Source organism: Pelophylax lessonae (assembly GCF_965119305.1).
Source record: "Pelophylax lessonae genome assembly, chromosome: 10".
Classification (NCBI taxonomy): Eukaryota; Metazoa; Chordata; class Amphibia; order Anura; family Ranidae; genus Pelophylax; species Pelophylax lessonae.
The window spans coordinates 48,236,142-48,262,994 of record NC_138777.1 but is presented as its reverse complement, the minus strand read 5'-3'; positions in this window follow the sequence as shown (position 1 = coordinate 48,262,994).

Below are 26,853 nucleotides of genomic sequence, written 5' to 3'. Positions count from 1 at the left end.
TGAGATGAGATGAGATGAGATGAGATGAGATGAGATGAGATGAGATGAGATGAGATGAGATGAGATGAGATGAGATGAGATGAGATGAGATGAGATGAGATGAGATGAGATGAGATGAGATGAGATGAGATGAGATGAGATGAGATGAGATGAGATGAGATGAGATGAGATGAGATGAGATGAGATGAGATGAGATGAGATGAGATGAGATGAGATGAGATGAGATGAGATGAGATGAGATGAGATGAGATGAGATGAGATGAGATGAGATGAGATGAGATGAGATGAGATGAGATGAGATGAGATGAGATGAGATGAGATGAGATGAGATGAGATGAGATGAGATGAGATGAGATGAGATGAGATGAGATGAGATGAGATGAGATGAGATGAGATGAGATGAGATGAGATGAGATGAGATGAGATGAGATGAGATGAGATGAGATGAGATGAGATGAGATGAGATGAGATGAGATGAGATGAGATGAGATGAGATGAGATGAGATGAGATGAGATGAGATGAGATGAGATGAGATGAGATGAGATGAGATGAGATGAGATGAGATGAGATGAGATGAGATGAGATGAGATGAGATGAGATGAGATGAGATGAGATGAGATGAGATGAGATGAGATGAGATGAGATGAGATGAGATGAGATGAGATGAGATGAGATGAGATGAGATGAGATGAGATGAGATGAGATGAGATGAGATGAGATGAGATGAGATGAGATGAGATGAGATGAGATGAGATGAGATGAGATGAGATGAGATGAGATGAGATGAGATGAGATGAGATGAGATGAGATGAGATGAGATGAGATGAGATGAGATGAGATGAGATGAGATGAGATGAGATGAGATGAGATGAGATGAGATGAGATGAGATGAGATGAGATGAGATGAGATGAGATGAGATGAGATGAGATGAGATGAGATGAGATGAGATGAGATGAGATGAGATGAGATGAGATGAGATGAGATGAGATGAGATGAGATGAGATGAGATGAGATGAGATGAGATGAGATGAGATGAGATGAGATGAGATGAGATGAGATGAGATGAGATGAGATGAGATGAGATGAGATGAGATGAGATGAGATGAGATGAGATGAGATGAGATGAGATGAGATGAGATGAGATGAGATGAGATGAGATGAGATGAGATGAGATGAGATGAGATGAGATGAGATGAGATGAGATGAGATGAGATGAGATGAGATGAGATGAGATGAGATGAGATGAGATGAGATGAGATGAGATGAGATGAGATGAGATGAGATGAGATGAGATGAGATGAGATGAGATGAGATGAGATGAGATGAGATGAGATGAGATGAGATGAGATGAGATGAGATGAGATGAGATGAGATGAGATGAGATGAGATGAGATGAGATGAGATGAGATGAGATGAGATGAGATGAGATGAGATGAGATGAGATGAGATGAGATGAGATGAGATGAGATGAGATGAGATGAGATGAGATGAGATGAGATGAGATGAGATGAGATGAGATGAGATGAGATGAGATGAGATGAGATGAGATGAGATGAGATGAGATGAGATGAGATGAGATGAGATGAGATGAGATGAGATGAGATGAGATGAGATGAGATGAGATGAGATGAGATGAGATGAGATGAGATGAGATGAGATGAGATGAGATGAGATGAGATGAGATGAGATGAGATGAGATGAGATGAGATGAGATGAGATGAGATGAGATGAGATGAGATGAGATGAGATGAGATGAGATGAGATGAGATGAGATGAGATGAGATGAGATGAGATGAGATGAGATGAGATGAGATGAGATGAGATGAGATGAGATGAGATGAGATGAGATGAGATGAGATGAGATGAGATGAGATGAGATGAGATGAGATGAGATGAGATGAGATGAGATGAGATGAGATGAGATGAGATGAGATGAGATGAGATGAGATGAGATGAGATGAGATGAGATGAGATGAGATGAGATGAGATGAGATGAGATGAGATGAGATGAGATGAGATGAGATGAGATGAGATGAGATGAGATGAGATGAGATGAGATGAGATGAGATGAGATGAGATGAGATGAGATGAGATGAGATGAGATGAGATGAGATGAGATGAGATGAGATGAGATGAGATGAGATGAGATGAGATGAGATGAGATGAGATGAGATGAGATGAGATGAGATGAGATGAGATGAGATGAGATGAGATGAGATGAGATGAGATGAGATGAGATGAGATGAGATGAGATGAGATGAGATGAGATGAGATGAGATGAGATGAGATGAGATGAGATGAGATGAGATGAGATGAGATGAGATGAGATGAGATGAGATGAGATGAGATGAGATGAGATGAGATGAGATGAGATGAGATGAGATGAGATGAGATGAGATGAGATGAGATGAGATGAGATGAGATGAGATGAGATGAGATGAGATGAGATGAGATGAGATGAGATGAGATGAGATGAGATGAGATGAGATGAGATGAGATGAGATGAGATGAGATGAGATGAGATGAGATGAGATGAGATGAGATGAGATGAGATGAGATGAGATGAGATGAGATGAGATGAGATGAGATGAGATGAGATGAGATGAGATGAGATGAGATGAGATGAGATGAGATGAGATGAGATGAGATGAGATGAGATGAGATGAGATGAGATGAGATGAGATGAGATGAGATGAGATGAGATGAGATGAGATGAGATGAGATGAGATGAGATGAGATGAGATGAGATGAGATGAGATGAGATGAGATGAGATGAGATGAGATGAGATGAGATGAGATGAGATGAGATGAGATGAGATGAGATGAGATGAGATGAGATGAGATGAGATGAGATGAGATGAGATGAGATGAGATGAGATGAGATGAGATGAGATGAGATGAGATGAGATGAGATGAGATGAGATGAGATGAGATGAGATGAGATGAGATGAGATGAGATGAGATGAGATGAGATGAGATGAGATGAGATGAGATGAGATGAGATGAGATGAGATGAGATGAGATGAGATGAGATGAGATGAGATGAGATGAGATGAGATGAGATGAGATGAGATGAGATGAGATGAGATGAGATGAGATGAGATGAGATGAGATGAGATGAGATGAGATGAGATGAGATGAGATGAGATGAGATGAGATGAGATGAGATGAGATGAGATGAGATGAGATGAGATGAGATGAGATGAGATGAGATGAGATGAGATGAGATGAGATGAGATGAGATGAGATGAGATGAGATGAGATGAGATGAGATGAGATGAGATGAGATGAGATGAGATGAGATGAGATGAGATGAGATGAGATGAGATGAGATGAGATGAGATGAGATGAGATGAGATGAGATGAGATGAGATGAGATGAGATGAGATGAGATGAGATGAGATGAGATGAGATTTACATACCTTGCAGTTGCAGCCCCACAATAAACTGCCACTCTCTGTCCCAAGAAAAAAAGCTTTATGTACATACAGTATATGTTGGGGGGAGGGGGGGGGAAGAATCACCTTTCCTGTGAAAAAAAAAGTTAAGTCTGGTAGCTGTTTTGCAGACAGCTCTCTATTTTTAAAACGTTGCAAGAAAAAAAAAAAAACAAAAAAATAAATAAAAAAAGGACACAGGATGGAGATTGAGGACAAGGTGACATTGAGGGTGAGGTTGAGTTTGAAGATGGAGACATTGATAAACAGGGACTGGTAGCTCATGGGATGCCCACATCCCTAATTGATACAAAATATGCAGCCAAAAAAATAACCTCCAATTGGACTTTATACAGGCAGCACACTGAGATATGTATAAAATATGTAGTTTTATTATACAACAGAAATATACAGACAGGCACCAAGTACACTCATGTGATTTGAATAAAATATTTAGTGTCCGATAAACAGGCATGACTGGTCTGGAGTATGGAGGTCTTCTATTGGTCTGTGGAGACCCAACACATTTCAATGTAATGCATTATAATCTTCTTCAGGAGTCTTTTAACAGAACTAATAAAAAGGTATCTGAAAAAGAAAAAAGTACATGGTTTCAATTGTTACAGACAGAATTAGTCACGTCATCTTATAATAGGAAAGACACATACCCCAAACTTGGTAAAGTTCACAGGTATAGTTGCTGATTACAAACAATGTTCAGAACCAACCCAGGTTATTGTTTGACACTTTCCACCAGTGGAGACACACACCAGACAGGAGGGCAGCCACAAGGGTCCAAATAAAATGGCCACAAAATGCCCAAAACAGCAACCAATTCTGAGGTCTGTATAAAAAATGGATTTTTTGTAAGATCTTACCGTAAAATCCTTTTCTCTTAAGCTCATTGACAGACATAGTCTTCTTGATTCTCAAGAGCTGGGTTATGTTGTCTCCGCAGGAGTAGGACTAGGCAGAAAGACAAAACATTCTGGCTCCACCTTAGGGGCAGTCCCTGAGGGTATATCCTCCCTCTCTCTGCTACAGGGAATCAGTTCTGTTTTAAAGCAGTACAGAGAATTTAACCCAACCCAACTAAATGATAGAGGGGCGGGTACTACGTCTGTCAATGAGCTTAAGAGAAAAGGATTTTACGGTAAGATCTTACAAAAAATCCATTTTTCTCTATCGCTCATTGACAGACGTAGTCTTCTTGATTCTCAAGAGCTGGGACATCCAGAAGCAGTGCCACAAATGAGGGGTGGGATTGACAAAATCAAATCCAATCTAGAAGGCCCAACCGGTGCCAAACTAGAAGTTTTAAAGGCTCATTATAAACAAAGAATGAGACTAAAAGAAAAAATTTTCCAACGGAAAAAACCCTTGAGGTAGACCACTGGTCTCCTCAAATTGCAGCCTGCAAACCTTGCGGCCAAACGAGGCATCAGACGATGCCATTACATCAACTTTATAATGTTTAGTAAAGGTATGCACCGACGACCAGGTAGCCACCTTGCACACCTGGACCACTGACGCCTGATGGCGAAAGGCCCATGACGCACTAAGTGCCCGAGTGGAGTGCGCCTTAACAGGGAACGGGGGCTCCCGACCCTTAATAGAATAAGCCTGTACTACCGTCTGTCTGATCCATCTGGAAATGGTCGCGGCAGATGCAGGCAACCCCTTTTTGGGTCCATCTGGGATCACAAAAAGTGAATCCGTCTTGCGAAACGAGTCTGTCGTTTTCAAGTATACCCTGATCGCCCGGACCACATCCAAGGAGTGTAAAGCAAACTCCCGAGGATGACTGGGCTTAGGACACAGGGAAGGTAATACAATTTCTTCATTCAGATGAAATTCTGAAACCACTTTTGGGAGGAAGGATGGATTCGGACGAAGAACCACCTTATCTCTATGAACCACCAGATATGGTGAACGACAAGATAATGCGGCCAGTTCTGACACCCTGCGTGCAGAAGTAATAGCCACCAAGAAGGCCACCTTCTGGGACAACGTAGGTAGAGGAATCTCCCTAATATCTTCAAAGGGAGGTTTCTGAAGAACCGACAACACTAAATTAAGATCCCAGGGGGGTAACGGCGCGTGCACTGGCGGAGCCAGATGTCGCACCCCCTGGATGAAATTCCGCACCAAGGAATGGGTAGCCAAAGGCTTCTGAAGAAGATGGCTAATGCTGAGACCTGACCCTTGATAGTACTCCAGGCCAGTTTCTGCTCAACCCCTTGTTGCAGAAAAGCCAATATTCGACTAATCGAATAAGACCGAGGACGGAACCCCAAAGGTTCACACCATGCAATGTAGGACTTCCATGTGCGATGATAAATCTTTCTGGAAGTCGCTTTCCTTGCCTCAACTAGAGTAGGAATAACCGAAGCTGACAAACCTTTGTCCTTCAGCACCTGGGTCTCAATAGCCAGGCCGTTAAAGCCAGCGATCGTAAAGCAGGATGGAAGATCGGTCCCTGAGACAGTAGATCCTCCCTGAGAGGAAGTCTCCACGGGACGTCCGCCACCAGTCTGACCATGTCGGCGTACCAAGCTCGACGAGGCCAGTCCGGAGCTACCAGGATTACTGGAATTCCTTCCTCCTCTATCCTGCGAAGAAGTCTTGGCAGTAACGCGAGAGGAGGGAAGGCATATATTAGCTGGTATTGCCCCCACGGGGCGATCAGTGCGTCTGCGGTTTCTGCTAGAGGATCGCGGGAGCGAGCCACGAATCTCTGAACTTTCCTGTTGAATCGTGATGCCAACAGATCCACATCCGGGGTGCCCCACCGTAGGCACAACTGGTGGAAAACGTCTGGATGGAGGGACCATTCCCCCTGATCCAGGGTCTGACGGCTGAGATAATCTGCCTGCCAATTCTCCACCCCTGGAATGAACACCGCAGAGATTGCTGGAACAAATCGTTCCGCCCAGCGAAGAATGCAAGCCACTTCTTTGGCCGCTCGGACACTCTTGGTGCCCCCCTGGTGATTGACATAAGCCACGGCCGTGGCATTGTCCGACTGGATCCGAACCGGGCTGCCCTGGAGCTGCTCGGTCCAGTGAATCAGACAAAGTCTGATCGCTCTCAGTTCCAATACATTTATCGGTAACCTGGATTCTTCCGGGGACCAAAGTCCCTGGACAGATAACTGACCGAGAATTCCTCCCCATCCGGATAGACTGGCATCCGTGGTCACTATCGTCCAATATATTGGCAGAAATGACTTTCCCTGGCTGAGCATCGGAGACCGAAGCCACCAGACCAAAGACTCTCTGGTCTGTTTGCTCAATCGGATCTGATTGTCCAGGGATTCCGGATTCCGATTCCATCTGAGAAGAATCTCTTGCTGAAGAATTCGGGTATGGGACTGGGCAAATGGGACTGCTTCGAACGAAGCCACCATCAACCCCAGAACCCTCATGCAAGTCCGAAGGGAAGACCAGCTGTTGGGACAGTAACAACTGGACTGCTGATTGAATCTTTCGGAGTTTCCCTACCGGAAGAAAAACTCTTGTCCTGACTGTGTCTAGAATTAGACCCAGATATTCGAGCCTCTGGGTGGGAACCAGAAATGACTTTTGCTGGTTCACCAGCCACCCGAATTCCTGTAAAGAAATCATAGTAATTTTTATGTTTTGTAGCAAGGTCTGAGGAGACTCTGCATGAAGCAGAAGATCATCTAGGTAACCAAGGATCGATATGCCTCTTTGGCGCAGAAGTGCCAACATTGGGGCCAACACCTTTGTGAAGACCCGCGGAGCCGTGGCGAGACCGAAAGGTAACGCCACAAACTGATAGTGGTTCTCTTCTACGGAAAAGCGTAGAAACCGCTGATGTCCTGCGAAAATGGGAATGTGAAGATAGGCGTCCTTGATGTCTATGGACGCTAGGACATCCCCTGGATGCAGGAAGGCTGCTACCGTGCGAATGGACTCCATTCTGAATCTTCTTATGTTGACAAAAGAATTGAGTGCTCTTAAGTCCAGAATTGGACACACTTTGCCCTCTTTCCTGGGTATTGTAAACAGGTTTGAATAAAACCCTTGAAACCGTTCTGTCCAAGGAACGTGGACTACCACTCCTTGTTGTAGTAAATCTGTGACTGCTCTCCGCAGATCTTCTAAACGATCTGAGGATAGTCGGATATTGGAAGGGAAGAATCGCGCCGGTGGGAGAGATCGAAACTCGATCTTGTACCCTGACCTTATGACTTCGCAAACCCATTTGTCCGGGATTCTGGAAAGCCATGGATCCGGGAACCGGCGAAGACGTCCCCCCCCACCCCAGTTATGGGTGGGGGCGCACCTTCAGGCTTTGGATGGTTTATCTTCAGGTCTGGAGGGGGCGGGCTTTTGCTTGCCCGACCAACGACCCCTGACGCCTCCTGCAGGAACTTTTGAGGACTTAGTTTTTTCACCCGCGGGACGAAAAAACCTCTTGTGAGCAGAAAAAGAAGGCCCTCGTCTTTGACGAGTTCCTCTACCTTTAAAATTTTGCGGTAAAAAGGTGCTCTTTCCACCCGTGAGATCTTTAATGATCTCATCTAAGTTGGCTCCAAATAGACGCTCTCCTGAAAAGGGGATTTTAGCCAATGCTTTTTTGGAACCTTGGTCGGCTAACCAACCTTTTAGCCACAGTGTACGCCTGAGAACCACTGCTGAGACTGATGCTCGCGCCAATAATGGAGTGGCGTCTAACGCCGCATCACACACAAACTGTAACCCCTGTATCATTTGTTCCAACAAATCTGATACCGCCTGAGGGACCTCTTCTAAGTCCCGGCGTAACCACTTGGTCCATTCAGTTACAGCCTGCGAAACCAGACCAATAGCTATTATAGGTCTGAAAGCTGATCCAATCAAGGAAAACATGGTGCGAGACATAGCTTCTATCTTGCGATCCACTGGATCTTTAAAAGACGGAGCGTCTTCTAAAGGAATAACCGTGGCTTTATTCAATCTAGCAATTGGTGAATCCACCACAGGTGGTTCTGTCCATTTCTTAATAAGGGTTTCCTCAAACGGATAACGCCTGTCAATGCATTTAGAAATAGTAAAAGTGCGTTTTGGCAGACGCCATTCTTCTTCGATTGGATTGCCAAAACATTTGGGCAATGGAAAAACCTTCGCCACTTTGATGCGTTTTTTAGTCCCAAAAGGGATTTCAGTTTCAGCCATTTCCGATGGAATACCCTGTAACCTTAAGGTCTCTTGAACAGATACAATGAGTGCGTTTACCAACGCTTCCTCTCGGGCTATGGCGGATGCCGAAACATCCTCCTCACTGTCTGAAGAGACAGGACCCGAGACACCAATCCCAGATGAAGTACCTGCAACTGCAGAAATGGGCTCAGAGTCTGAATCCGAGGTTTCAGATAATATGGGGTTAGGCGGGGGTCGCTTTCTTGCGCCCTGTCCCTGACAAGCCACTTCCACCCGGGACACAAAAGTTTCCATAATAGCTGACAATGATTCAATTGTCAATGGGGTGCTGGAGGATCCCGCAGACCCCTCGAGGGGATCCGGAGGAGATACATGAGTGGCAGGGTCCATGTTAATTCAGGACACCTTTGCCAGCAAAACAAAAAAACTTTTTCTCTTTTCTTTTTTTTTTTTTTTTTTGTGTGTCTCCCCCTAGCGCAATAGCGCCCCTCAGAGTACCTGCTTCTCGATCCCACAGAGAGAGAGAGGGACCCCCAAGGCTCACCAACCGGTGCAGTGCAGTTTCCAACCAACTGCAGTCAGCGTCTGTCTTACACAGACTGGAAGGAGCTGTTTGCTTTTTCCCGGGTAGAAGGACGTGGCTCCGCCCCCTGTGTACGCCTTCCGGCGTTCCCAGCTCTCCAGGAGCTCTGGTCTGCACGCGCTCGTAGGCAGAAACCGGGGTGACCACTGGATCTCAACATCCAGCCCGTCGCCCGGCCCCGCATACTTACTTGAATATGTCGCGGCCGACCAAGCGCAATGCCATGGTCTGCGCGCGCTCGTAGGCCGGCTGGGGTGACCACAAGTGTCGCCCAGTCCGGCATTTTTGCTTGAAGATCTCACAGGAGAAAACACTGGAGAAAACTACCTAAAAAATGTCTTTTTCTTAAAGAAAAAAAGTCTTGCCAGGACCAAAAGATCCCAGCAAGGAACTTAGGTCCTTACTCCTGACTAGACAGAAAAAAACTGATTCCCTGTAGCAGAGAGAGGGAGGATATACCCTCAGGGACTGCCCCTAAGGTGGAGCCAGAACGTTTTTGTCTTTCTGCCTAGTCCTACTCCTGCGGAGACAACATAACCCAGCTCTTGAGAATCAAGAAGACTACGTCTGTCAATGAGCGATAGAGAAAATAAAATTGAATAGGTCTATATAGATGTGTAAATACACAATGGTATAATACCATATTGAGAAATAAAATGTGAAAAGGCATCTCAACGGACCTACCCAGAAAGAACAGTAATAAAGCCTGGTCAAGATGTTGACTAGAGCAGAGTCAGTCATCAACAAACATGATGTTTACCCAGGATGAGGCACCATGCAGATTTGTTCATGAGAAAAACTAAGTGTACCCGCTATCACTGCCACAATGGAGGAAGACTGCCAGGCAGAACCCAGAGGAGATCCACCAGCCCAATTTGTCCCCAGTCTGGGACACCGGTATCCGGATGGTACCAGACTCATGCTGTGCACCAGAGGCGGCCGGGAGTTCCTAGGAGCAGTATGTGCTCAATGTTCCACTGTCACGTTAAGAGTAAAAGTGTGGGTCCAGTACGGGTAGTGTGGTTATCTGCTACTACAGGCAGAAAAGAGTGAGGGTCAACCCAAGAAGCTATGCATTACATGGGAGTTAGGCCTCACACAGGAGGTGACCAGGACTGAATCCAAGTTCCTCCGCAGAGGCGGGAGGGGCATGTTGCATCTGATGATGCAGTTGGAGGCCCTGCCAGCAGTCAGTGGGCCTGCATTATGTGGAAGGGGGACTGTCGCAGAGTTTCATGGGGAGGGGGGATCCATGCCCACACCAGTGACCAGAGGACATAACTACGTAAGCAGCCATGGCAGGATCGGCCCCCATTAGCATTCGGCAGCCTGAAAAACCTGCAGTAATTCAAGCTTCACCCACTAGCACCAGTAGTGAGGGAGTAAAATGCCCTGTACCCATCTTTTCAACACAAGTATGGATCAATAGAAGTGGGGGGGGGGGGGGGGGGGGACAAAAAAAAAAAAAAAAAAACCTGATGATTGGGGTTCCGTGGATGAAGCCGTGTGGAACGGGGGGGGGGTGGTCGGAAACTGGGAGCCGCTCCCCACGTAGCAGTGGCAATTGACCAAGAAGCTAAGGAAGCCATGGAGGGGGGGGGGGGGGACTTGCTCAGAAAGTGGGGTTCTGCAATGCTTATGTTGAAAGGATCCCAGACCTCACCCCTCCAGGGAACATTGCTAGGGCCAGAGATCAGAGCACAGCCTATGAGAGTATGATACAAAGTGTGCACGCCATTTTCTCCACAAGGGAGGAGGGCAACAGGAGGACTCTTCCCCCAGTTGTCCCGCATGCAGAGATGGTTACAGAAGAAAGTGGCACTTGAATATGGATATGACTATCCATACGCACCCAGAGAAGTGATGGTGGAAAAATTCCGGGACTTTTGGTGCGATGAGATGGATTTGGGATTTCTTGTTTGTCCCCAAGCCATACAGGGACTCCCTGGAAGAGAAGTTAAGGAGAAAATCAACAGTATAAAAAGACTCAATGGAACTTTGGGTGCTCCATCTATATAGACAGGGTGGGGATTAGTTGCCCAGATGGATCAGGTCACGCCTGGTCCATCAGAGTTAAGGACGAGCAAGGTGTTTAGGTAAGAGACCCTGACTATTATATCTGAGGGGAGCAAGTTGTTTATCTGGAAAAAGTCAATAAAAAAAAAAAAAAAAAAAAAAAAAAAAAGGCTTTCACAACTGACCAAGGAACTTTAATATGATGCTGAATTCACAAGTTTGAAAGTGTTCAAGTTTAATGCAGACCCCTTGAGCCAGGGTCCTGTAAGGAATGTTGTTATACTAGACCCTTTGGGCCATCAGGCCAGGGTATCTGGATTACAAATAACTGAAATGATGGGAAGTCGTCCACAGTTTTGGCAAGGTGAAGATGTAATTTGTTGCAAGTTAAAGCGTGACCAGGAATTCTGGAGGGGGTGCCCTACAGGACCCCTGTGCTACTTCTGACTCAGCAGAACTGCAGGTCATACAGAACTGTGACCTGCCCTGTTCCTTCAATAAGTAATTTTAAAGGCAGCAAGAGGGCGCTGTGTTTTACTTCATTAAAAGGACTCTGCCTAGTTAGCTAGTGACAGGGTACAGGTTTCCTACTAGAAAGAAGGGGACCAGCAAGTCAAAATTCTGGTCAGCAGAGGTAGGGAGGGAGTGAAAAGGTTGCCCTTAAAGCTAAAAGGAGGGTCTTTCCATTCAACTGTCAAGATAGTTAGTCAACTGCATACACATGGGAACATACAAGACTAACTTTTGCTTCCATTTCTCTCCACAGGTGGGACCATCTCAGAGATAGTTAGTTAGGAGATTTGCATTGTATTTTCTTTGTGGTCCCCACCAAGCAAGTTTGTTTTGGTGGGGGGGTGCATCAGTCCTCATCCACCTTAAAACGTTTGTATATTTGTACAGCAGAGTATGTAAAGCTATGTTTTTTCCGTGTAATTTATTTGTACATTCGTTTTTCCCCTTCTCCCCTTTCCAGGTTTGCGAGATACTCCTGAATTTTTGGCAGTGTTTTTGATAGGAGGTGGCTGCCTCAGAGTCAAAGGTATCTGACTCAGTTTGGTGTGGGGTGGATGTAGCACCCTACAGGTAGGTATTAAGTAAAAGTATAATGGGCCTTGGCTGCCTAACAGCCGGGCCATGATTTCAGCTGGACTGTCATGTCTCCCAGGTGTGGTTACTGAGAGGGGAGTCTCACCACTGGCTCTGTGAGAGGATTCTCATTGGGCAGTGAAGGAAATCCAATCAGTGAAACAGTCAGGCTTGTATCTACCCCAGAAGGCAGATTCTGCCACAGAGGATTCTGGGAGGAGGTACAAGTGTGAGGGGAGTGCATGACCTAGCGTCTTTTGGCAGGAAGCAGAGTCCCAGAAGGGAGAGTACGGCTGCCTCTCCTCCAGTAAGAAGGATCGGGGGCTGCCTGAGTATCCAGATGGGAAAGCTGAATTGAGCTGCCGAGAGGAACCCGTGTGCAAAGGACCAGTGGAGAAACAGAGGTTCAGTTCCAGGAAAGCCTTCCAAGGTCGTGAGTACTGTGAACTGCCCCTGGGGTCTGCCTAGTGCAGAGGGGACCACTCCAGTGAAGGTCCCAGGGATCATGGCGCCTGCAAGTGTAAAGGGGGGTTGCCTAGTGAAAGGACCCTGAAGTGTAGAGGGGGCGGCAGCGGTTGGGCCCCGAAGAGTCAAGTGTGCAGTATTAAGAGTTGCAGCAGTACAAGCAGTTACAAGGAGCTACCACAGTCAGTGAAGGGAGTCACACACAGGACTTTTGAGCTAGACAGTGTCAAGAGTCAATGATCATTAGTCCTGGATCTTCTGAGTTAATCAAGGGTGTTAAAATCAAAGTTCTAGCACAAGTTCAACATAACAGTATTTTCAAGCGCCAGGAAGCGTTGGTCAGCATTCAGCCAGCGTCAGGACAGCGCCAACGGGCATTTTTCTGTACAGTGTTCCAGAGGAGTATCCCACTCATTCTTCTCCCATCCCCATTATAAAACAAACACAAACCAAACCCCTGGCAACGACGGAAGAAAGTCGGAAAAGTCAATTTTTGTACCCAGAACTGTTCAAATATCAAGCCAAGTGTGAGGCCAGGATCTGCGGGAGACAGGGAGAGTGGGATGAAGCCAGAAGTACATATGGAGGGTTGCTCGAGGCAACACAAATGTTCAAGTAAAACCTGCAATCTGATAACTTTATATGGACTATGAAACGTATTCTGCTGTTAGAAAAATGGATAGCAGGTGGAAAAAGTGTGAAAGTGCATGAATGCTGCAACTTCTTAACGGTTCCCCCCCCCCCCCCTTCCTGGGAGAACACATTTGCTCAGTGGGCTGAATTCCCCCAACACCAATGACTGTGCATTGTGGGGGGGGGCGGTAGAACAGCTCAAACAGGGGGGGGGCAAGTCTGGCAGCAAAAAGTTATTTTAGGCCTCTTTCACACAGACGATCCGATCCACCTGTCAGTTTTTCCAGGCGGACCCGATAGGATACTCCATGCATCCCTATGGGGCAGCGGATGTCAGTGGAGACATCTCCGCTGACACCCGATCCATGAAATCAGGACAGATGGAAACCCTATTTTCCATCCGTCCTGCGGATCGGACGACAACGGACAGGCGGTCTGTTATTATCCGATCTCCCCATAGAGGACAGCGGGGAATCCGACAGATCAGAGACGGAGCCGTCTGCCACCTGCTCAGCGGAATGATCCCCCCCGCTGAGCAAAACAGACTCAGACGACGGAATTGACCCTTAAGCTGTCTAGTAGACAGCTCTTTATTTTAGAAAGCTTGCAGTAAAATACAAAAAAGACAGGGGATGAGGAGGAGACGGTTCAGCAGGGACTGGCCCAGATTTGAACTATATATGGGCAGGCTGGCTATACCAAGTCGATCCATTGATTGACTTGGGTACAATGAGCAAGTTTGATTTTTTACATGCGATTATTGCCAGCTGATGTAGCTGCTAGCAATAAATACTGTGCTCTCCCCCAGCCCCCATAGCCCCCCTCCTGGGAGAACACATTTGCTCAATGGGCTGAATTCCCCAAACACTGACTGTGTTGATGTGGGAGATGGAGATGACGACCGAGATGGAGATGACGACCGAGATGGAGATGACTGCTCTCCATCCGCAGACAGTTTGCAGCTGTGCCATTCTCAGCAATAAATACATAGAGCTGAGACTGACAGTATTCTGATCTGTCAGTAAAGTGAGAGCCGACAGTATTATGTAGAGCTGCCCATGTACAGAGCCCTGAAAAGGGGAAGGCCTCTTCCAGAGCACTTACCTGCTCGGGCAGTGGGGGTGCCAAACACGAAAGGGAAAGTCAAAAGGCTATATGCATTCATGTATGTATATTGTGGGGAACAGCTCAAATTGAGGGGAGGGGGGGGGAACTACACCTTTCCTGGGAAAAAGGTAAATCTGGCATCAAAAGTTATTTTAAGCTGTTTTGCAGACAGCTCTTTATTTTTAAAAGGTTGCAAATAAAAAAAAGATACAAAAACACAATAGAAAATTAATCATTGCTGTCTGGCTCTAACTACACACACAGATTTTCCTATCCAACAGGTGGTGGGCTTCTCCCAGCTACATCACAAAACAAATGCAAACCTAAAGGCCCGTACACACGTACCGATCGTCGGCATACAAACGTCGGCGGACGAAAGATCTGCCGATTGTACGAGTGTTAGTATGGTGCCTCCGACAGATGTCTGCGCACAATCCGCGGACAAAAGTCTTTCGTGCAAACATGAAAATTTTTGTCTGCGGACACCAGAACGGACGATTGTTCGCCTGTCAGTACAAAATTCGGCCGACAGACCGCAGATTTGCAAGACTGGGCATGCTCAGAAAATTAAAAAAACACAGGGAAAGTTAACCATTACATGACATCACTTCTGCAGTCAGCTGAAGTCTGCAGACAAAATTCTTGTGCTGTCCTTGCACTTTTCAACAGACACCGACATCCCGGGGAGAAAAGACGAACATTTGTATGCCGACCATCGGTACGTGTGTACGGGGCTTTACTCACCAAATCCAGTTTGTAGCTCTCTGCAATGTTATCTGCCAAAACCCCCTGGAAAACCTGGTCTGGGTTCCACTAGTCCTGTACATAGGACAGAAAGCGAGGGGGAAATATATCACCCCTCGATGACTTCTTTCCTTATGTCACAGTATATATGCATGTGAATCTTTGTGTGATTATATATACACATACTATAATATATATCTATAATATATATAGTACGTGTATGCATGTTTATATGCATTCATGTGTATGTCTGTACGTTTCTTTTGATCCTTACCCCTACACTATGTACAATCAGAATGCCATCCCTCTGAAAAGCAATTCATGCTCAGATCACTTTTCAGAGGCATTTCACAGGTGGGTAGGATGTGATGTCTCCTCCTCACTGCCTCTTTTACCCCCCAAATGCAACACCATTGTGCTGCAGCTGCATGCAGTGCACACGGTTGCAGGATGGTTGTAGCATGGCCCCATTCATCAGCAATGCCCACCGAATGCAACAGGGGGGATAAATCCTGCCATAGCCACAAAGCATTGTGGCTACAGCATATGTCCAATCTTGGCAGCTTCCTCTGTAGGTAAAGGGAGATTAGTTGGGTGGGAGGTTGTCGGCTCTGAGCCTCATTAGTCCTGATTTAAATGGGCTGCTGTGCCTTCAGTCAGGAAAAAGGTTCCTGCACCATGCTCTTTCCCATCGGTTCCCACATCTATAAATGCGCTGCATTTTTAGATGTGTGGGGGTACCATTAAGAATGAATGGCAGCCCCACTGCGCCTGTAAAGAGAAGCGTGTTTTAGCTGAGACAGGAACTGTGACTTTCGGCCTGTGTACAGCTTCTCTCAAATGGGCATGCTGGAAAAGCGGCATCTGATCGGCTTCCAATCAATGCTAATGGCTGCAAGCCCTGATCATCGTTTTGGCAGGGGGCAGTCCCCTGTCAGAACACAATAGCACAGTGGGGAGATCGCTGTACTAACATCACTTGTGTTAGTACAGCGATCTGTCAGGTTTTTTTTTCTGCCCGCTGGGCTGAGCCAAACAAAAACCTTGGTGTGTACCCTGAATTAGACGAGGGTGCCTCGAGACTGAAAAAAGGTTGAGAAAACACTGTTTGGCAGCAGCCGGAGACATTGAGAATGAGGGATCAGGGAGACATTGAGGATGAGGGAGGGAGAGAAATCAGGGAGACATTGAGAAGGAGGGATCAGGGAGGCATTGAGAAGGAGGGATCAGGGAGGCATTGAGAAGGAGGGATCAGGGAGGCATTGAGAAGGAGGGATCAGGGAGGCATTGAGAAGGAGGGATCAGGGAGGCATTGAGAAGGAGGGATCAGGGAGGCATTGAGAAGGAGGGATCAGGGAGGCATTGAGAAGGAGGGATCAGGGAGGCATTGAGAAGGAGGGATCAGGGAGGCATTGAGAAGGAGGGATCAGGGAGACATTGAGAAGGAGGGATCAGGGAGACATTGAGAAGGAGGGATCAGGGAGACATTGAGAAGGAGGGATCAGGGAGGGGGGGGGGAAATCAGGGAGACATTGAGAAGGAGGGATCAGGGAGGCATTGAGGATGAGGGATCAGGGAGGGGGGGGAAATCAGGGAGACATTGAGAAGGAGGGATCAGGGAGACATTGAGAAGGAGGGATCAGGGAGACATTGAGAAGGAGGGATCAGGGAGACATTGAGAAGGAGGGATCAGGGAGGCATTGAGAAGGAGGGATCAGGGAGGCATTGAGAAGGAGGGATCAGGGAGGCATTGAGAAGGAGGGATCAGGGAGACATTGAGAAGGAGGGATCAGGGAGACATTGAGAAGGAGGGATCAGGGAGACATTGAGGATGAGGGATCAGGGAGACATTGAGGATGAGGGATCAGGGAGACATTGAGGATGAGGGATCAGGGAGACATTGAGGATGAGGGATCAGGGAGACATTGAGGATGAGGGATCAGGGAGACATTGAGGATGAGGGATCAGGGAGACATTGAGGATGAGGGATCAGGGAGACATTGAGAAGGAGGGATCAGGGAGGCATTGAGGATGAGGGATGGGGGGGGGGGGGGGGGGAAATCAGGGAGACATTGAGAATGAGGGATCAGGGAGACATTGAGGATGAGGGAGGGGGGGGGAGAAACGAAACCTTTCCTGGGAAAAAGGTAAGTCTGGCAGCAAAAAGTTATTTTAAGCCATTTTGCACACAGCTCTTTATTTTTAGAAGGTTGCAATAAAAAAAGATACAAAAACACAATAGAAAATAAATCATTACGGTCTGGCTCTAACTACACACAGATTTTCCTATCTAACAGGTGGTGGGTTTCTCCCAGCCACCTCATAAAACAAATGCATGCAAACCTTTCTCACCAACTCCAGTTTGTAGCTGTCTGAGTCCCAGGGCTGAACATCATTATGCTCCAGCCTTTCCCTTTTTATCTCACCTGGATGGCCAATTAATCAATTAACAATCCAGGTGAGACACAAAACCCAAGCTGGACTGCTCAGACCCAAAGTCCCCTGGAAAACCTGGTCTGGGTTCCACTAGTCCTGTACATAGGACAGAAAACGAGGGGAAATATATCACCCCTCGATGACTTCTCCTTTCCTTATGTCACAGTATATATGTATGCAAGTGTATATATATATATATATATATATATATATATATATATATATATATATATATATATGTATTTACAGTGCGTGTTTGTATGTTTACATGCGTTCATGTGTATGTCTGTACGTTTCTTTTGATCCCTACACTCTGTACAATCAAAATGCCATTCCTCTGAAAAGCAATTCATGTTCAGATAACTTTTCAGAGGCATTTCACAGGTGGTGAGGATGTGATATGTCGCCTCCTTACTGCCTCTTTTACCCCCCAAATGCAACACCATTGTGCTGCAGCTGCATGCAGTGCACACGGTTGCAGGATGGTTGTAGCACGGCCCCATTCATCAGCAATGCCCACCGAATGCAACAGGGGGGATAAATCCTGCCATAGCCGCAAAGAATTGTGGCTACAGCATATGTCCAATCTTAGCAGCTTCCTCTGTAGGTAAAGGGAGATTAGTTAGTTGGGTGGGTGGTGGTCGGCTCTGTGAGCCTTATTTGCTCGGGCACGACAGCCCATTCATTTAAATGGTTCCTGCACCATGCCCTTTCCCAGCAATTCCCACATCTATAAATGCGCTGCATTTTTAGAGGTGTGGGGGTACCATTAAGAATGAATGGCAGCCCCATGCGCCTGTAAAGAGAAGCGTGTTTTAGCTGAGACAGGAACCGTCTGACTTTCGGCCTGTGTGTACAGCTTCTCTCAAATGGGCATGCTGGAAAAGCGGCATCCGATCGGTTTCCAAATAAATGCCAATGGCTGCGAGCCCTGATCACTTTTTTGGCAGGGGGCAGTCCACTGTCAGAACACAATAGCACAGTGGGGAGACCGCTGTACTAACATCACTTATGTTAGTACAGCGATCTGTCAGTTTTTTTTTTTTCATTCTGCCCGCTGGGCTGAGCCAAACAAAAACCTCATAGTGTGTGCCCTAAATTAGACGAGGGTGCCTCGAAATTGAATACACTTTCAAAGGGTGCCTTAACTGAAAAAAGGTTGAAAACATCGTTTGGCAGCAGCCAAGGACATTGAGGATCAGGAGACATTGAGGATGAGGATCAGGAGACATTGAGGATGAGGATGATATGGTTCAGCAGGGACTGGCCCAGATTTGAACTATATATGGGCAGGCTGGCTATACTCAAGTCGATCCATTGATCAACTTGGGTACAATAAGCATGTTGGATTTTTACATGCGATTATTGCCAGCGGATGTAGCTGCTAGCAATAATCACTGTGCTCTCTGAAAAAGCAATTCATGCTCAGATCACTTTTCAGAGGCATTTCACAGGTGGAGAGGAAGGGATATGTCGCCTCCTCACTGCCTCTTTTACCCCCCAAATGCAACACCATTGTGCTGCAGCTGCATGCAGTGCACACGGTTGCAGGATGGTTGTAGCACGGCCCCATTCATCAGCAATGCCCACCGAATGCAACAGGGGGGATAAATCCTGCCATAGCCGCAAAGCATTGTGGCTACAGCATATATCCAATCTTGGCAGCTTCCTCTGTAGGTAAAGGGAGATTAGTTAGTTGGGTAATGGGAGGTGGTCGGCTCTGTGAACCTTATTTGCTTGGGCACGACAGCCCATTCATTTAAATGGGCTGCTGTGGCTGTGTTTCAGGCAGGAAAAAGGTTCCTGCACCATGCTCTTTCCCATCGGTTCCCACATCTATAAATGCGCTGCATTTTTAGATATGTGGGGGTACCATTAAGAATGAATGGCAGCCCCGCGTGCCTGTAAAGAGAAGCGCGTTTTAGCTGAGACAGGAACCGTCTGACTTTTGGCCTGTGTACAGCTTCTCTCAAATGGGCATGCTGGAAAAGCGGCATCCGATCGGCTTCCAATCAATGCCAATGGCTGCGAGCCCTGATCACTGTGTTTTGGCAGGGGGCAGTCCCCTTTCAGAACAAATAGCACAGTGGGGAGATCGCTGTACTAACATCACTTATGTTAGTACAGCGATCTGTCCGTTTTTTTTATCTTTTCATTCTGCCCGCTGGGCTGAGCCGAACAAAAACCTTGTAGTGTGTACCCTGAATTAGACTGGGGTGCCTCGAGACTGAATATACTTTCAAAGGGTGCCTTGACTGAAAAAAGTTAAGAAACACTGTGTTTGGCAGCAGCCAAGGTTGGACACATGCTACTATAGCAAACAAATGTCGTACCTCCCAGAGCGCACAGGAGCTCATATGCAGCCTGCTGAATAACCTCCTCCCTGTCTTCTTTTTCACCCCTTCTGCATGTGCCTCCCCAGCTACACCGACGCAGGAGCAGGAAGCATCACAGCCCAGAAACCATTAGAACTGACCCAGAAAGCTGTGCAGGTGCCCGGCCTGCCCTTACCAACCGATGATGATGTCATTGATTAGCAGGACGCGGGGGGGGGGGGGGCGGCCGATCAGCTTTCTGAGTGCCTGTGGCAGTTTCAGGCACGTTTAAGACAGTGGACCAGCACCACTGTACTAACAAATAGGTTTAACTGCCGACAATTAGAATCTTTTACTAGATGCCTGCTTATTTGGGGATGTTTTTGTCAATATTTCCACAGCACCTCTGGGGACTCTGCGGCATCCCAGGGTGCCGCAGCACCCCGGTTGAGAAATCCTGCCCTAGACAATATGAGCAGTTAACCCTTCCAGCAGGAAGGGGAACACATTGCAGGTAAATGTAGCTTTAGGAGCGTAGAACATATTAAGTACATCCTGGACTTCTTCCCCCTGAACACTTACACACATCACGCACATCACACACATTGCTCCCAACTGTCACTGATTTCAAGGGACTGTCCCTGATTTTGAACAAAGTCCCTCTGTCCCTCTTTCCTCCTCATTTGTCCCTTATTTTGGCCTGATCTATATAGTTGTATATAAAATGCACTTATTATATTTCAAAAAGTGTTTCCCAATGCTAAACCTTTCATCCACTCTCTAAATTTCTGCAGCTGTAGATTTCAAAAGCCAATATAACAAAATAGTAGTGGTAAAAAAAACGCACTTTTGGCTTTAGCTAATTTTTTTTTTCATAATTCTCCTTTAAGGGGGTGTGGCAGGGGATGTGTCCTATGTCTACATACTTTTGCTTATAGGTGTCCCTCATTCTCATCTCAAAAAGTTGGGAGGTATGCATAGCTCCCAACTGTCCCAGATTTCGAGGGACTGTCCCTGATTTAGAACAAAGTCCCTCTGTCCCTCTTCATTGATCCCTCACTTGGTCTGATCTATAAGTTGTATATAAAACAGTGGCGGCTGGTGCTCCATGGGCCGCGGGGGGGGGGGGGGGGGGCGACAGACGGATCACACCTTCCCCCCCCCCCTGGACCGCACCAGCCCGCACACCATACCATACCCCCTGGTCTTCGGCTTACTCACCCTACCCTGAAGTGGAGGGCAGGCAGTGGCGGCGGCTTCGACTACATCTCCTCGCTCCTCCTCCTTGGCCAATAGCATGGCCTCTCCTTTCGGCCAATCGTGAAACGTGTCTCAGGACCCGCTTCCTGACTGGCTGGGAGGAGGATCAGTGTGATAATAGCGAATATTCATTCGCTATTGTCACACAACTGGGTGGGCTCGGGGCACACTGCTCTGTGCCCTGAGCCCACCCCTTTTTGATGCATATTAGAGCCTTCGGCTCTAATCACGTGCTTCAAAAAAAAAAAAACCCCATTGGAATCCATGCGTCCACCACCCTGCATGTAGATTAGGGGGTCGGACACATGGATAGGGGGGCGGCACCCCTAATGCACCAGCCTCCACTGATAAAAAATGCACTTTTTATCTTTCAAAAAGTGTTTCCCAGTGCTAAACCTTTCATCCAAATTCCAAAATCCTGCATTGTAAATTTCAAAAGAAAATATAAAGGAATAATAGTGGTAAAAAAAAAGCATTTGTGGGTTTAACAAATATTTCTTTCCTTTGTATAGATCTCCTTTAAGGGGGTGTGGCAGGGGGTGTGTCCTGTGCCTACATACTTATGCTAATAGGTGTCCCTCGTTTCCATCTCAAAAAGTTGGGAGGTATGGGTATGTACACACACATCACACATCACACATCCACACATATCAGACATATACACGCACATCAGACATATACACGCACATCACACGTACACACACACATTACACATTACACATACATACACGCACATCACACACATACACGCACATCACACATCACACACACACAAGCACATCACACATACACATCACACATCCACACGCACATCACACACACACACATACGTGCACATCACCCACACACATACACACACATCACACATACACATCACACATCCACACACACATACATGCACATCACACACACACATACACACATACATGCACATCACACACACACATACACGCACATCGCACATACACATCACACATCCACACACACATACATGCACATCACATACACACATACATGCACACCACACATACACATCACACATACATACACACACATCACACATACACACACATCACACATACACACATCACACATACACACTTCCCACATATACATCACACTCAGGGCCGCCATCATGGGGGGACAGCCCATACACATGTAGGGGGCCCGGGCGTCCCCAAGGGCTCAGCCATCCCAAGGAGAATGTTAGTGGTAAGGCCCCAGGGGGTTCAGGCCTAAAGCTGTATAAGGGGCCCCAATATTTCTGATGGCTGCCCTGTTCACACATACATACCCGCACATCACACATTCACACAGTGATTGACAAGATGTGCTGTCAGTTGGACAGCTGGGCTTCTGACCTGAATCTGCAACAGAACTGCTTATCAGTAGAAACAGGTATTTCTGCTCAATGCTTAAAGTAGTGCTAAAGGCAGAAAGTTTTTTTTTTTACCTTGCATTCTCTGCAGTAAGGTAAACCCCCTCCCCCCCCCCCCCCTTACACACACACACACACACTTATATTTTCCTGAGCCTGATCTTAAGTCCCGGTTCACACTTATGCGATGCGGGAACCCTGCGAATCTACTGCAGGTTCCCGCATCGCATTCCCAGTGCAGGCAGTTCACACTGCCGTATGCGAATCGCTGGGGGTGTCAATTCAAGGTTAACAACAACCCCCAGATCAGTTCACATATCGCAGTGTGAACTGACATTCGGACATGAATTCGGACATGAACCACTATGCGATCTGATTCTGCTGCGGATCCAAAAAAGGGTCCTGTGCGTGTTTGTGCCGAATCAGATGCGAATTCAGCCATACTATCTGTATGGCTGAATTCGCATCGCACAGACATCGCATGTGATTTTCAGAGCAGTGCGCTCCGAATCGTATGCAATGTCTGCCATCGCACTGATGTGAATCGAGCCTGATACAGCGATGTGCATGAGATCTCCATAGGTGTGCTCCATAGATGGCTCCATAGGTGTGCTTAGCCTATTGCGTTAGGGTGTGCACCCCAAAACTCAAAGCCACGGCAAACGGTGGGTTTGGCCAAATTGTGGTTACTGTAGGAGGGGCTTAACCACTTCAACTCCAGAAGGTTTACCCCCCTTCATGACCAGACCATTTTCTGCAATACGGCACTGCGTTACTTTAACCACTTTAATACAGGGCACTTCCCTCCCTTCCTGCCCAGGCCAATTTTCCCCTTTTAGCGCTGTTGCATTTTGAATGACAATTGCGCGGTCATGCAACACTGTACCTAAACCAAATTTATGTCATTTTCCCCCCACAAATAGAGCTTTCTTTTGGTGGTATTTGATCACCTGTGCGATTTTTACTTTTTGCTAAACAAATAAAAAAAGACCGAAAAGTTTGAAAAAAAAAAAGTTTTTTTGTTTATGTTATACAATTTTGTAAATAAATAAGTTTTTTCCTGCACTGATGAGCACTGATGAGACTGAACTGACAGGCACTGATGAGGAGGCACTGATGGGGTGGCACTGATAGGCGGCACTGATATGCGGCACTGATATGTGGCACTGATAGGTAGCACAGATATGCAGCATTGGTGGGCACTGATAGGCGGCACTGCTGGGCACTGATAGGCGGCATTGATGGACACTGATAGGTGGCACTGACGGGCACTTATAGGTGGCACTGACGGGCACTAATGGGCACTGATAGGTGGCACTGGTGGGCACTGATGGGCACTGATGGGCGGCACTGATGGGTGGCACTGATGGGCACTAATGGGCACTGATAGGCGGCACTGGTGGGCAATAATGGGCACTGGTGGGCGACACTAAAGGATGGCAATGATGGGCACTTGTGGGCAGCACTGATAGGGAGGACACTGGTGGGCATCACTGATGGGGAGGGCGATGGGGGGCTCCCTGAGCCCTGATTGCCATCCCTGGTGGCCATAGTGGGCATCCCTGGGGTCATAGTGGGCATCCCTGGGGTCATAGTGGGCATCCATGGTGGATCTAGTGGCATCCCCCCCCCCCCGAGGGTCTGCACTGGTAATCAATGATCTGATTACCAGTGCCGACCCCCCCCCTGTCAGGGGAGCCGCCGATCAGGCACGAACTAAGGAAAGCCGATCAACGGCTGTTCCTATTTACTATGTGACCAGCCGTGATTGGACACGGCTGATCACATGGTAAAGAGCCTCCGTCAGAGGCTCTTTACCGAGATCGGAGATGCAGGGTGTCAGACTGACACCTCGCATCACCGATCGCCGCTCTGCGCGCCCCCGGGGGGCGCCCAGAGCTGTGTTATCCTGCCGCCGTCATATGACGTCCGGTCAGGATAACACAACCACATTCCCGCCGTCAATCTGTAATAGGGCGGGCGGGAAGTGGTTAACTGACAATGGAGTGGCCGTGTGACACTGTACCCAAATAAAATTTATGTCCTTTTTTTCCCACAAATAGAGCTTTCTTTTGGTGGTATTTGATCACCTCTGCAGTCTTTATTTTTCACGCTAAAAACAAAAAACAGACAATTTTGGAAAAAATGCTATTAAACCTATCCAATAAAAAAATGTAAAAAATCTTCATATGTTTAGGCCATTATGTATTCTGCTACATATTTGTGGGAAAAAAATCCCAAAGAGCGTATATTGATTGGTTTGCGCAAAAGTTATAACGTCTACAAACAATGTGATGTATTTATGGAATTTTTATTTATTTATATTTACTAGTAATGGCGGAGATCAGTGACTTATAGCAGGACTGCGATATTGCGGTGGACAAATCGGAAACTGACTGGCACTTTTGACACTTTTTGGGGGACCAGTGACAGTAATACAGTGATCAGTGCTAAATATATGCACTGTCACTGTACTAATGACACTGGAAGGGAAGGGGTTAACATCAGGGGCAATCAGAGGGTTAAATGTGTGTCAAGAGAGTGTTTACTAACTGTGGGGGAGGTGCTTGGACTGTTGGAAGGCATTGATCCGTGTTCCTGCTTAGCAGAAATACAAGATCACTGCCTTCCCTACTGACAGAGCAGCGATCTGCCTTTTTTACATAAGCAGACCGCTGTTCTGCTTCTCTCCTGAATGATCGGCGAGTGCCAGCGAACATCGAGTCCACCGGACCCACTGATTGGCTCCTGCTGTGTCCAATCATAGCGGGAGTGGGTTACTGACAGCGCATGTGCACGCCCCAGACCAGAAGTGCAGAATCCTGTACAGGTATGTGATTCTGCGCAGAGGAGCCGCTGCCCTGCAGTGAATGTACGTGGGGGCAGTGGCAATGGGTTAAAGGGACCTGGTTAAAAAAAACAGAAGCCCTCCTCTACCCATCAAATATACTTTTGATCTTCCCTTCCCCCAGGAAGATGCTTTCACACTGATACAGTACAATTTTGTTGCACCATGGGGTGCAGTGCAGTATACCTTTGGTTTTCATGTAGGATAGCTGCACTTTACGATAGACTTCTATCATATGTCCTGTGGCTTTGGTGCGCTTTCTGAAACCAAAAACTGTAAACGTGGTTTTTAGGCAATTTCAAAAAGCGCATCAAAGCCATGGGACATAATAGAAGTCTATGGCAAAGTCCAGCTAACCCACCCAAAAACCATGAATACACTGCACCCATGGTAAACTACGGGAACCACACTGCATTAGTCTGAAAGTGTCAGGGCTGGGCTCTCATCAGTCCCGCCTACAGCCAGCCCCTTCTGGCTATTTAAGCTGCCTTGTTTTTTATTTTCTGCCTTTGCCTGGTCAAGATAGCCTGAGTGACTCGGCTGTGTTCCTGTTAAAGACTTTCTGGTTCCTGATCCCGACCTTCTACTTCCGACTGTGCTGATTTCTAGCTCCCTGATCACTGGCTTGTCTGATTTCCCGTTTTGGCTTTCAAACCCTGGCTCATGTTTTGACTACGTTCCTGATCTGTACTATTTTTACTATTGCATTAAAGGTGTCATTTTTACTGCATTTTCTGTCTCAGTCTGATTCATGGTTCCTGACATTAGGCGAAGGCCATGAATTTAGAAGATGTAGGCAATCCGCCTAGTGTAATTTTTTTTTTACAGATTGAATGAGCAGGATCACTGTGTGGATCAGTTTGGCATAGCATTACAGACGCTCCTGATTTGTACTGCTCACCTGGATCCTCCCACTGTGACTGTTCCGGTACATCCAATGTTGCAGGTTGTCCCTGCTGCTGCTCCAGTCTCTGTGCAGGCACCTGCCTCAAACGTTACCTCTGTAAGAGGTATGTCTTGTTCCGCTCTGCTTCCCCAGTGTTTTGGGGGGCGATCCAGTTCAATGTAGAGGGTTTCTCAACCAGGTTGGGATATACTTTGAGATGCTGCCCCAGGCGTTCCCCACAGACAGAAGCAAAGTAGGCTTCATTATTTCTTTGCTTTCTGATAGAGCCTTGGCATGGGCAAACCCTCTATGGGAGATGCAAAAATCCATTGTCCTGAGTTACCCTCAGTTTCTGGCTTCCTTTAAAAGGGTATTTGACGTTCCCGCTCGCACCACTTCTGCTGCTAAGAGCCTCATATTCATCAGAGTATGATAACTCTTGCCGGTTACACCATTGAATTCCGTACCCTGGCAGCAGAGGTTGCTTGG